Source organism: Sminthopsis crassicaudata, chromosome 4 (genome assembly GCF_048593235.1).
Source record: "Sminthopsis crassicaudata isolate SCR6 chromosome 4, ASM4859323v1, whole genome shotgun sequence".
Lineage (NCBI taxonomy): Eukaryota > Metazoa > Chordata > Mammalia > Dasyuromorphia > Dasyuridae > Sminthopsis > Sminthopsis crassicaudata.
This window is the reverse complement of record NC_133620.1, coordinates 338982499-338996245: the sequence shown is the minus strand read 5'-3', so window position 1 is coordinate 338996245 and position 13747 is coordinate 338982499. Positions and strand designations below refer to the sequence as shown.

At 35.6% G+C, this 13747-nt stretch overlaps 1 protein-coding gene across 1 annotated transcript in view; it reads right to left on the bottom strand.

Annotated features, from left to right (window-relative positions):
* The window catches only part of CYB561 (cytochrome b561), a 96080-nt gene extending 82562 nt beyond the window's left edge, over nt 1–13518 (bottom strand). The window contains exon 1 of the mRNA XM_074260897.1: nt 13052–13518. The gene's annotated coding sequence lies outside the window, so the exon portion shown is untranslated. The remainder of the gene's footprint in view (nt 1–13051) is intronic.
* Nucleotides 13519–13747: the final 229 nt, after the last annotated feature.

The window sequence follows — 13747 nt, the reverse complement described above, 5'->3', positions numbered from 1 at the left end:
CTGTCAGGGGCTTCAAACTGCTTTGGGGTTTTATTGATATCTTTATTAATTGGGTAAAAGCCGTCTCTGCTACAGGAGATCAAACCTTTTTAAGATTAATTATTATCTCCACTCTGCCTGTCATCCTCTCTACCTAATGCTTAATGCCTTTTAAACATTATGGTGCTTGCATTCTAGGTCGTCTGAGTGCTCCTTTCACTGTGCATAATGCCACTGATCTACCCATTGCCCCTACTCTTTTGAAGAAACAAAAGCAGGCATATTGGGGAAATGTTCTTTGGTATTTTTCCTAGGACCATTTGTCTCCTTGCTCCTAGTTCTTTGCTAAATCCTTTTGGAACTTAGCCTGCTTCAATTGGTATTACAATTTCAATAAATTTTGCCTTTTGGGGTCCATTCTGAACATCAACACTTTGAAATGCAAGTGAATTGGATTTAAGTGAAAAAGGTCAACTGCTTCACTTTTCCCTCCAGAGCCACGTGGGTCCAGTTGCCAGATATAGATCAAGATGACTGGAGATGGCCCTGGATGAAATGCCAGCCCTTGGCTTTTTTATGCTAAGGTATTCAACAGGTCTCAGTTTGACAGAAGCCACACCCATCCAGGCTAAGTAGCAATTGAGGCAAAGAATCTCTATCTCAATTTCTGTTTTTTTCTTTATATTTAAGTCCCTGTTGTCCTTACATCTCAATCTCTTCTTCTTTTTACATCCTTTACTCCATTTTGCTCTTCATTCCTCTCCTAAATGCATTTTTCTTTCAATCTTTGTTTCTTTCAGTCTATTTTGTCTTCATTTCTATCTATATCTCTCCAATCAATGCTAAATATATATGTTCCAAGTGACATAGCATCCAAATTCTTAAAGGAGAAGTTTAATGAATTATAAAAGAAAACAGATAATAAGATGACTGATGTGGGGTGGGCTCAACTTTTACCTCTAGGAACTAAAATAGATATAAATACAAAAGAAATAAGAAAGAAATTAAGAAGGTGACTAGAATTTTAGAAAAGTTAAATATGATAGACCTCTGGAGAAAACTGAATGGGGATGGAAAAGAATAAACCTTTTTCTCAGTGGTATATGGCACCTACACAAAACCATATATTTGGTAATAAAAACTGATGAGGTCCTGAAAGGTGTTATGAACCAAGAGAAATTAAAGAATTGATCCCTGAGGCAAGCAGGCAGAATGTGCTAAGAGAGATCAGTTTAGCACCATAGTCCTACTGTCTGGGGAGGTGGTCCAGTCTGAAATTCAAATTATGTCAAACCCTTGAAACCCACTTAGAGCAATCACACCTTGCCATCTCTGTCAGAAATCCCAGTCATGTCCCTGAGGCTAAATTTTCCCTATAAAATCTACGTAAGGGCCATCCCATGGCTGATGCTTCCTTCAGGTCAGCCTATCACAGCACTATGCCTCATGGTATCTTTATCCTTCCCTTGGTACATGGTATCTCTCCTTACTCCACTATGTTTCCCAATCCCATTTCTCTTCCTTATAACTAGCTAACTCTTTTGGAATGGTATTTCCTTTCAGGAAAGCCCCTTTCTATACTCTCCCAACCCTCTTTCATATTTACCATTCTCAGTGTCTATTGTAACCCTTTATTTTATCTGTAACCTATTCCCCTAAATAAAGCTATCTTTTGCCAAAGAGAATAGTCATTGTGAATTCTTCACATGATTAAAGGCCAACTTCTGGTTCCTATCATCATCTGGTGTCTACATCACCTACATTTTAGTCCTTGAGCCACATCATTTGTTGCTACATCATCGATCACATCAAAAACCTGACAAATATAAAATGACAGAAATATTAACTGTATCCTTTTCAGATCGTAAAGCATTAAAAACTACATTCTATCTATCTGGCATCCAGTATCTTACCTCCATTTGAATTTCTCTAGAAGTCTAAAGGGTTCCAAATCTCCTCATTTGTTATCTCCTCAGATTTTCTATACTTCCGGCCTCAAACTCAGTTATGTGGTGGTTTCCAATCTGTTTCCTGGCCCCTCCTTTGGGGTAACAATAAATCAGATGCACAGAGCCAAGAACCAACCAGTACCTCCTGATCTGAGCCCAAGGTCAGTGAGGGGAAATTCTCTTCATCAAGATTCCCTAGTTTCTGAACTCAGTGTTTAGCTATAATATCTACACATCAGCAGATGTAGAGATCTCCTAGATCCTGAGCCCAACTTACATATTTTTAGAGTGAGAGCCAGATATAGGGACTATCTCTTCCACTAACCTTCAGAGCAATGGTGTCTGAGACCGCACAGCCAGGTTCGGCTCATCCTGCCTAGGTATATAAAGACAATTTAAACACATCTTTCCAAGTACTTCCTGCTATATGGGTGGCTAGAATAGGGCATCCATAAGCAAAGGGGATTAAGAAACTTTCCTTCCCTCTAGATTAGTCCCTAAAAGGATACTGTGACCAAAGAGTTGTTCTCAATTTCTACCAAGAAGAGTTCAATAGGAAAAGAGTGTGAAATGTCTCAATAATATAGCTCACAATCATATAATAGAACTATATAAATGTTGTTTTACTATACTAATGACAATAATGATAATACTTTAAAAACATTTTATAGTATTTACCATGTCAGGCATTACACTAAACACTTTACATATATTATCTCATTTAATCTTCATAATAATACTGTGAAACTAGCACAATTATTATCCTCATTTTACAGATGAGGAAACTGATACTCATTTAAATGAGTTGTTCATAGTAATAATTAGTGTCTGGGTCAGGATTTGAACTCAGTTTTTCCTGATTACTCATTTAGTACTCTATCCATTATATACCATATCAAGAATGTTTTGAACAGGACATAAAAAAGTTACTGAACTTAAGGTATATGAGTCACTAAAATGATGATGATGATGATGATGATGGCTAATATTTTTTAAAATTAATTTTATAATTATAATTTTTGACAGTCTATATGCATGGGTAATTTTTTACAACATTATCCCTTGTACTCACTTCTATTCCAAATTTTCCCCTATTTTCCTCCACTCCCTCCCCTAGATGACAGGCAATCCCATACATGTTAAATATGTTATAGTATATCCTAGGTACAATATATGTGTGCAGAACAGAATTACTTTTTGCACAGGAAAAATTGGATTCAGAAGGTAAAAATAACCTGGGAAGAAAGACAAAATGCAAACAGTTTACACTCAGTTCCCAGCATTCCTTCTCTGGGTGTAGCTGATTCTGTCCATCATTGATCAATTGGAACTGAATTAGATCTTCTCTTTGTTGAAGATATCCACTTCCATCAGAATACATCCTCATACAGTATCGTTGTTGAAGTGTATAATAATCTCCTGGTTCTGCTCATTTCATTCAACCTCAGTTCATGTAAGTCTCTCCAAGAATCTCTGTATTCCTCCTGCTGGTCATTTCTTACATAACAATAATATTCCATAACATTCATATAGATGGCTAACATTTAAATAGAGTTTGCAAAGTGCTTTTTATTTAGTACCTAATTTAGTCCTCATAACCACCCTAGGAGGAAGATGCTATTATTTTTCCCATTTTACAAATGAGGAAACTGAGGCACTAAGAAATTAAATGACTCCTCCAGGGTCTCATAGAAAGCAAGCATTTGAAGCAGGAGGTCTTCTCAACTCCAAGTCTGGTGCTCAACCATAGCAGCAATATTATGGCATGTAAAGCACTAGAATAATAATAGCTAAAGAAAGCTATTTTATGGTAGTTGGTAGATAGTTGACCTTAGAGTCAGGAATACTGATATATTTTTTGTGTAACCCCAAACAAATCATTAAACTTCTTAGTAGCCCAGGTCACTCTCTACGAGGGTAAATTGCAGAATAGGGGGTAGAGAGGGAGCTTTCTCTCCAGAATCAAAAAACCTTTCCTTTCCTCCCAAAAGAATAATAATATCTAATAAGTAATAATACCCAAGAAAAACTCAAATGCAGTCACAGAGTCAGACATGAGTGAAATAATGGAACAACAAATAACTCATAAAGTACTTTGGAGTTGCAAAGTTATGTCCCTCAACATTATATGATTTGATCCTCACAATAAATCCCATGAGTTAGTCATTGTTAGCATTACCATCCTTCTATAACAAACAAGAAAACCGAAAGTGATTTGCCCAAAAGACAAATGTTTTAGTGGCCAAGGTTAGGAGGGAAGGAAAAGGAGCCAGTGATAGCTGCTAGTTGGAGAGAAAAAGGACCTTAAGGATTTGGGGGAGAAATTACCAATTGTAGATGTAAATATAGATAGGAGCAGTGGGAAAGAAAAGGAGAAACTTGGGAAATACAGTGAAGGAACAATAATCAGAGCTGGGCAGTGAACAGGCAAAGGATTAAAGACAGAGAAGAGTCAAAAAAGTATAGTGAAGGAAGCAAAGTCAAAAGAACAATATATACTGTGACCACAAGAATAAATAAATAGCTACCAAAACTTATGTCACTTACAATGATGGGTGGATGTTAGTACAGACTTAAAAAGCATATCCTTCCTTTCTCCTAACATTCTATAAACTTACTATATTTCTAGGAATGTACTTTGTAAGAAGGTTTGTTTGGATGTTTATAAGGAAGCATCTGTGGCGTCAAAACAAAATGTATCAGTGACCTAGAGTCATTAATGGGCACAGTAAAGAGCTCAGTTAGATGTGAAGTCAGGCAATCCAATTGCAGAATTTTAGAACTGGGAGGGATTTCAGTACTATGTATTGCAAACCTTACTCCAATGAAATCCTTAATTTAACACAGAGAATACTTTCCCCAGGCTATGCCCTAGACTTCTATTGTACCTACTCTCTGGGTACCTTCATCTTTCCACCCTACCCCCTTCAGCTTTCTTTTATATGTTGCCTTACTTCACTAATAACCAGAATCATAATAAACATTTTTATTGCACTTATTATGTTCCAGGCACTGTGTTAAACATTTTATAATTATCTCATTTGATTCTCACATCACTTCTGAGAGGGAGATGCTGTTATTTCCAATTACATATAAAGATAGCTTTCAACATTCATTTTTGTAAGATTTTGAGTTCCAATGGAGACAAACTAGAACCATTCCCATAAGATCAGGGGTGAAATAAGGGTTGCTCCACTATCACTATTATATTCAATATTGTATTAGAAATGTTAGTTTTGACAATAAAAGAAGAAAAAGAGATTAAAGGAATTAGAATAGGTAATGAGGAAACCAAATTATCACTCTTTGCAGATGATATCATGGTATATTTAGAAAAACCTAGAGAATCAGCCAAAAAATTACTAGAAATAATTCACAACTTTAGGAAAGTTGCAGGATACAAAATAAATCTGCATAAATCATCAGCATTTTTATATATTATAAAAAAATTCCAGTAGCAAGAGATGCAAAGAGAAATCCCATTTAAAATAATTGTAGATAATATTAAATATTTGGGAATCTATATGCCAAGGCAAAGTAAGGAACTATATGAGCAAAACTGCAAAACACTTTCCACACAAATAAAGTCATATCTAATCACTTGGAAAAATATCAAGTGCTCATGGGTAGGCTGTCATAAAAATGTCAATACTATCTAATTTAATCTATTTATTCAGTGCCATACCAATCAAACTTCCAAGAAATTATTTTACAGATCTAGAAAAAAGTATAACAAAGTTCATCTAGAAGAATAAAGGTCAAGAATTTCAAGGGAATTAATGAAAAAAAAAAAAAAAGCAAATTAAGGTGACCTCGCTATGCCAAACCTAAAACTATATTATGAAGCAGCAGATATCAAAACCATTTGGTCCTGGTTAAGAAATAGAGTAGTCTATATAAGAATAGGTTAGATTCACAGAACAAAATACTCAACGACTATAGTAATCTAGTGTTTGACAAACCCAAAAACCCCAGCTTTGGGGATAAGAACTCACTATTTGACAAAAACTCCTGGGAAAATTGGAAACTAGTATGGCAGAAACTAGGCATTGACCCATACCAACACCATATACCAAGATAATGTCAAAATGGGTTTATGATTATGATTCTTCTAATTTGCTTATATCTAAATCATAGTGATATTATAAGCAAATTAGAAGAACACAGGAGAGTTTACCTCTCAGATCTGTGGAGGAGGAAGCAATTTGTGACCAAAGAAGAACTTGAGCTCATTATTGAACACTAAATAGATAATTTTGATTATGTTAAATTAAAACATTTTTGTACAAACAAAACTAATGCAGACAAGATTGGAAAGAAAGCAATAAATTAGAAAAACATTTTTATAGTCCAGAGTTCTGATAAAGGCCTCATTTCTAAAATATCTAAAGAACTGACTCAAATTTATAAGAATTCAGGCCATTCTCCAGTTGAAAGATGGTCAAAGGATATGAACAGACAATTTTCAGATGAAGAAATTAAAACTGTTTCTAGTCATATGAAAAGGTGCTGTAAATCACTATTGATCAAAGAAATGCAAATTAAGATAACTGACGTACCAAAACACAACTCTCTGGCTAAGATGACAGGAAAAGATAAAAACAAATGTTGGAGATGATGTGGGAAAATTGGGATACTAATTCATTGCTGATGGAATTGTGAATAGATCAAACCATTCTGGAAAGCAATTTGGAACTTATGCTCAAAAAGTTATCAAACTGTACATATCCTTTGATCCAGTAGTGTTGCTACTGGGCTTATATCCCAAAGAGATCTTAAAGGAGGGAAAGGGACTCACATGTGCAAAAATGTTTGTGGCAGCCCTTTTTGTAGTGGCAAGAAATTGGAAATTGAGTGGATGCCCATCAGTTGGAGAATGACTGAGCAAATTTTGAATATGAATATTATGGAATATTATTATTTGTTAGGATTACTCAGAAACATCTCCAGATACAAACAAATAGCCTTTATTTGGTTCTGACAAGACATGGGCCAGCACACTCACCAGGCAGTCTAGTAGGATGTGACATAGTACAGAAGCAGAAGCTGAGTTATACAGCCAAAAACCCACACGTCCACCCCTTATCCTGTTGATTTTTAAATCCACTGGATAGATTGACTTTTTCAGAACATGGAAGAGGGTTATTGAACAATGTATAATAATGCTTTCTACTTCATAGGGATCATGTAACTTCCTGAACTTTAGAACTGGAGTCTACTCTATTTGACTCTACAATCTCAGAGAAATCATCACTTGTCTCATTCAGAATGTTCTCCTATTACTACTCACTCAGCATCAGTTCATGTAGGTCTTTCCAGGCTTTTCTGAAATCAACCTGCTCATATGATCCCTCTATTTATAGATGAGAAAACAGAAGCAGAGACTGTTACTTGCACAGTTACATAGCTAGCAAGTATCTGAGATAATATTTGAACTCAAATCTTCCTAACTCCAGGCCCCAAGCTCTATTCACTGTATCATCTACTTGTGCATTCTTATATCTTACATCTAATATGTATTTTTACATTAGAATGTAAGCTCCTTAAGGGTGAGAATTATTATTCTGCTTATGTTGGTGACAAAATTATTATTAATGTAATGACAAAAAAATTGTTAATACCCATTATAATAAACTTTTTATTCATCACAACTTGTCAGAATTTCAGTAATGTCCTTACATTCCTATTCTTAAAATATTTATTCTTTAATCAATAACTCTAATAACCTAGTGTTTGACAAACCCAAGGACCCCAGCCTTTGGGATAAGAACTCAATGTTTGACAAAAATTGCTGGGAAAATTAGAAATTAATATGGCAGAAACTAGGCATTGACCCACACTTAACACCATACACCAAGGTCAGGTCAAAATGGGTTCATGACCTAGGAATAAAGAATAAGATTATAAATAAATTAGTGGAACATAGGATAGTTTATCTCGTAGACCTGTGAAAGAGGAATGAATTTATGTCCAAAGAAGAACTAGAGATCATTATTGATCACAAAGTAGAAAACTTTTATTATATCAAATTGAAAAGTTTTTGTACAAACAAAACTAATGCAGATAAGATTAGAAGGGAAACAATAAACTGGGAAAATATTTTTACAGTCAAAGGTTCCGATAAAGGTCTCATTTCCAAAATATATAGAGAATTGACTCTAATTTATAAGAAATCAAGCCAATCTCCAATTGATAAATGGTCAAAGGATATGAACAAACAATTCTCAGATGAAGAAATTGAAACTATTTCTAGTCATATGAAAGGATGCTCCAAATAATTATTAATCAGAGAAATGCAAATTAATACAGCTCTGAGATACCACTACACACCTATCAGATTGACTAGAATGATACGGAAAGATAATGCAGAATGTTGGCGGGGATGTGGGAAAACAGGGACACTGATTCATTGTTGGTCGAATTGTGAATACATCCAGCCATTCTGGAGAGCAATTTGGAACTATGCTCAAAGAGTTATCAAACTGTGCATACCCTTTGACCCAGCAGTGTTACTACTGGGCTTATATCCCAAAGAGATCTTAAAGAATGGAAAGGGACCTGTATGTGCAAGAATGTTTGTGGCAGCCCTCTTTGTGGTGGCCAGAAACTGGAAACTGAGTGGATGCCCATCAATTGGAGAATGGCTGAATAAATTGTGATATGTGAATATTATGGAATATTATTGTTCTGTAAGAAATGACCAACAGGATGATTTCAGAAAAGCCTGGAGAGACCTACATGAACTGATGCTGAGTGAAATGAGCAGAACCAGGAGATCGTTGTATACTTCAACAACAATACTATATGATGATCAATTCTGATGGATGTGGCCATTTTCAACCATGAGATGAACCAAATCAGTTCCAATAGAGCAGTAATGAACTCAACCAGCTACACCCAGCAAAAGAACTCTGGGAGATGATTATGAACCACTACATAGAATTCCCAATCCCTCTAATTTTGTCCACCTGCATTTTGGATTTCCTTCACAAGCTGATTGTACACTATTTCAAAGTCCAATTCTTTTTGTACAGCAAAACAACTGTTTGGACATGTATACATATATTGTATTTAATTTATACTTTAACATATTTAACATGTATTGGTCAACCTGCCATCTTGGGGTGGGGGGAAGGAGGGGAAAAATTAGAACAAAAGGTTTGGCAATTGTCAATGTTGTAAAATTACCTATGCATATATCTGGTAAATAAAAACTATTTTTAAAAAAGATATTTATTCTTGATTTGGTTGAGCTGAACCACATCCTACATCCTCCTCCCCGCCTTCCCTGTCAGGGAGCTCATCTCAAGTTTGATTTCTGCATCTAGCAGCCCTATCCCCTTCCATTAGAATTCATGTCCTTCATGCATGAAGGTCAAAACAGCCAAAATGAAGTCCCTTTCCAGGTCAGATTTTCCAAGAGTCACTGGGATCTCATGATCAGACCTTATTACCTCATTCTGCCCCTTTCTCTGGCCCATTCTCCGGATATTCCTAATTTCTTTCTATTGATTCTCATATCTTTCTGATTTTAAGTCTACAACACAAGTAAAAATAACACTTGATTCCTATGTGAATAGACTCATGGCTTTTCACCAAATAACTATTGTGTTTTTGGACATTTTCCATCTTTTTAGTCAATTAAATATTTGCTAAGCACTTTTTATGCCTCGTGCTGGGAATAAAAATACAAGACATATAGACAACCCCTGCTCTGAAAGAGTTTACTATCTAATTTAATGTTCAGTTAGTTCAATCCCCTCTAACTCTTTGTGATTCCATTTGGGGTTTTCTTGTCAGAAGTATTGGAGTGCGCTCCAATTGTTCAGTGATGAAGAGAGTCATCCACACCCAGAGAGAGGACTATAGGACATGAATATGGACCACAACACTAAAACTCTAAAAAGTAAAATGGATAAAATGGAAAAAAATTCCATAGAAGATAAAAACTCAATTGGACAATTACAAAGACATATAAAAAAAGTGAGTGAAGAAAATACATCATTGAAAATCAGACTGGAACAAGTAGAAATGAATGACTCAAGGAAAAACCAAGAGGGAGTCAAGCAAAACCAGAGAAATGAAACAAATGAAAAGACTGTCAAGTACCTTACCAGAAAGACAACAGACCTGGAAAACAGATCCAGGAGAGACAATTTGAGAATAATCGACTCCCTGAAAAATGGGAGGAAAAAAAAGAGCTTGGACACCATCTTCGAGGAAATTATCAAAGAGAACTGCCCAGACATTTTGGAAACAGAGGGTAAAATAGACATTGAAAAAATTCATCGATCACCTACTGAAAGGGACCCTAAAATCAAAACGCCAAGAAATATAGTGGCCAAGTTCAAGAACCATCAGACAAAGGAAAAGATATTGGAAGCTGCTAGAAAAAAACAATTCAGATATGGAGGATCCACAATAAGGATAACACAAGATCTAGCAGCATCCACATTAAAAGAACGCAGGGCCTGGAACATGATATTCCGAAAGGCTAAGGAACTTGGTATGCAGCCAAGAATAACTTACCCAGCAAGAATGAGCATCGTTTTCCAGGGAAGAAGATGGACATTTAACGAAATAAATGAATTCCATCTATTTTTGATGAAAAAACCAGACCTACATAAAAGGTTTGATCTTCAAATACAGAATTCAAGAGATTTCTAAAAAGGTAAAAAGAAATCTTGAGAACTATACTTCTGTCAAAAAAATATGTAAAGAACATATGTACAATTTGTCTTAGAAACTAGAGGTGGAAAGGAGATTATATCATAAAAAAGTGTAAAGAGGTGGTACTACATCTCATGAAGAGGCAAAGGTAACCTATTATATCTGAGAGAAAGAAAGGAGGGAGATGAACATAGCGTGTATCAATAGACATATTCGATTTATGGTGAAACTTCTTCCACTTCATTGAAAAGTGAAAGGGAAGGAGTAAGCTAAGGGGAAGGGAATACAGTAATTTCGAGGAAAAGGGGTAAAATAAGGGGAGGATCTTTAAGGTGGGGGAGGGATCCTAAAAAGGGAGGGCTGTGAAAAGCAAGTGGTGTTCACCAGTTTAATACTGGATAGGAGGGTAAAAGGGAAGGAAAGGGGGAAAGCATAAGCAGGGGTTAATAGGATGGCAAGCAATATAGAATTAGTCCTTCTAACCATAAATGTGAATGGGGCAAACTGCCTCATAAAGAGGAAGCAGTTAGCAGACTGGATTAAAAGTCAGAATCCTACTATATGTTGTTTACAGGAAACACACCTGAAACAGGATGAGACATTCAAACTAAAAGTAAAAGGGTGGAGCAGAATCTATTATGCTTCAGGCAAAACCAAAAAAGCAGGAGTAGCCATCCTCATCTCAGATCAAGCAAAAACAAAAATTGATCTAATTAAAAGAGATAAGGAAGGGCATTATATCCTGCTAAAGGGAAGCATCAATAGTGAAGCAGTATCTGTTTGTGGCAGCTCTTTTTGTTGTAGCTAGAAACTGGAAGATGAATGGATGTCCATCAGTTGGAGAATGGTTGGGTAAATTGTGGTATATGAAAGTTATGGAATATTATTGCTCGGTAAGAAATGACCAGCAGGAGGAATACAGAGAGGATTGGAGAGACTTAAATCAACTGATGCTGAGTGAAATGAGCAGAACCAGAAGATCACTGTATACTTCAACAACAATACTGTATGAGGATGTATTCTGATGGAAGTGGAAATCTTCAACATAAAGAAGATCCAACTCACTTCCAGTTGATCAATGATGGACAGAGGTAGATACACCCAGAGAAGAAACACTGGGAGGGGAATGTAAATTGTTAGCACTACAATCTGTCTGCCCAGGTTGCATGTACCTTCGGATTCTAATGTTTATTGTGCAACAAGAAAATGATATTCACACACATGTATTGTACTTAGACTATATTGTAACACATGTAAAATGTATGGTATTGCCTGTCGTCGGGGGGAGGGAATAGAGGGAGGGGGGGTAATTTGGAAAAATGAATACAAGGGATAATATTATAAAATATATATATATATATATAATAAAAAAAAAATAGTGAAGCAGTATCAATATTAAACATGTATGCACCAAGTGGTGCAGCATCTAAATTCTTAAAAGAGAAATTAAGAGAGCTGCAAGAGGAAATAGATAGCAAAACTATAATAGCGGGAGATCTCAATCTTGCACTATCAGAATTAGATAAATCAAACCACAAAATAAATAAGAAAGAAGTCAAAGAGGTAAATAGAATACTAGAAAAGTTTGATATGATAGATCTTTGGCGAAAGCTAAATGGAGACAGAAAGGAATATACTTTCTTCTCAGCAGTTCATGGAACCTATACAAAAATTGATCATATACTAGGGCATAAAAACCTCAAAATCAAATGCAGTAAGGCAGAAATAGTAAATGCATCCTTTTCATACCATAATGCAATCAAAATAACATTTAATAAAAAGCCAGGGGAAAATAGACCAAAAAATAATTGGAAACTAAATAATCTTATACTAAAGAATGATTGGGTAAAACAGCAAATCATAGACATAATTAATAACTTCACCCAAGAAAATGACAATAATGAGACATCATACCAAAATGTGTGGGATACAGCCAAAGCAGTAATAAGGGGAAGTTTTATATCTCTACAGGCCTACTTGCATAAAATAGAGAAAGAGAGGGCCAACGAATTGGGTTTACAACTAAAATTGCTAGAAAAGGAACAAATTAAAAACCCCCAGACAAACACAAAACTTGAAATTCAAAAAATAAAAGGTGAGATTAATAAAATTGAAAGTAAAAAAACTATTGAATTAATTAATAAAACTAAGAGTTGGTTTTATGAAAAAACCAACAAAATAGACAAACCCTTAGTAAACCTGATTAAAAAAAGGAAAGAGAAAAAGCAAATTGATAGTCTTGAAAATGAAAAGGGTGAACTCACCACTAATGAAGAGGAAATTAGAACAATAGTTAGGAGCTACTTTGCTCAACTTTATGCCCTTTCACAGAAACGGCAGAGATCACACCCCTCCCCCTCTGGTCTGAGCTGTGTGAGCTGCCTGTCTTGCTCTGGCTGTCTGCCCTCAGTCTGCGCCCAGTCTGATTGACCCTCCCCCAAGCAAACACAGACCTTTTCTGGCGACTTTCAAGGATGTCTTCTCTTGGTGATAATTTGTGGATTTCTTTCTGGGTCAAGCATTAAGTCAGAGGCTTGTCATGAAGTAAGTTCTGAGAGAAAACGAGGAGCTCAAGCAGCTGTCTGCCTCCTCGCCGCCATCTTGGCCGGAAGTCACAATTATCTTTAAATTCCATTCAGATCACTGACTTAGGTATGCATGTTGATACTTTTTTTCTGGACTTGTCTTCTATGTTTATGCTTTACTTTTCCTCCTGCCTTTTTTCTACTTTGCATGGTTTTCTATGTCTTTCCCTATTTCTTTTAGTCCAAGTATTTGTCATTCTTAAGCCATTACACTGATGCAGTAAAATCTTGAGCTTTTCACCTTCTTGAAAGTCCTTTGTAGCTCTAAATTCTATGAACTACTGGGCATTTAGCTAACTTCCAATGTTTCTCTAATTCAAATAAGCAGGCAGATCTTTTAAAATTATTTGTCCTCCCTTGTAAAATATTCCTACAGGTTCAAAGGGCACAGTCACTTTATGACTTTTGTTACACATTGCCAAATGTTTCTCTGGAAAGGTTTAACCAGTTTGCTATGCTATTAACAACACATATACGCTAATTATACCTATTTGACCACCACATCCTACTATAATTTTATTTCTTTTTTAATGACATGATAGGTATGAGATAGTAATTCACAAT